A 382-nucleotide genomic window follows, 5' to 3' on the forward strand; every position below is an offset into this window, starting at 1 on the left:
AATACAATGACCTTACCTAACCTAAACTAACCTAACCTAACCTAATATTGCCTGAGAGGGGAATTTTTTTTAAATAATCAAATACAATGACCTAACCTAACCTAACTTAACCTAACCTTGCCTAAAAGTAAAAAAAAATTAAAAATTATTAAATACAATGACCTGACCTAACCTAACCTAACCTAACCTAACCTAACCTAACCTAACCTAACCTAATATTGCCTGAGAGGGGAAATTTTTTTAAATAATTAAATACAATGACCTTACCTAACCTAACCTAACCTAACCTAACCTAACCTAACATAACCTAACCTAACCTAACCTAACCTAACCTAACCTAACCTAACCTAACCTAACCTAACCTAACCTAACCTAACCTAAC

The sequence above is a fragment of the Bacillus rossius genome, unplaced genomic scaffold, assembly GCF_032445375.1.
Source record: "Bacillus rossius redtenbacheri isolate Brsri unplaced genomic scaffold, Brsri_v3 Brsri_v3_scf344, whole genome shotgun sequence".
In the NCBI taxonomy this organism is placed as follows: Eukaryota; Metazoa; Arthropoda; class Insecta; order Phasmatodea; family Bacillidae; genus Bacillus; species Bacillus rossius.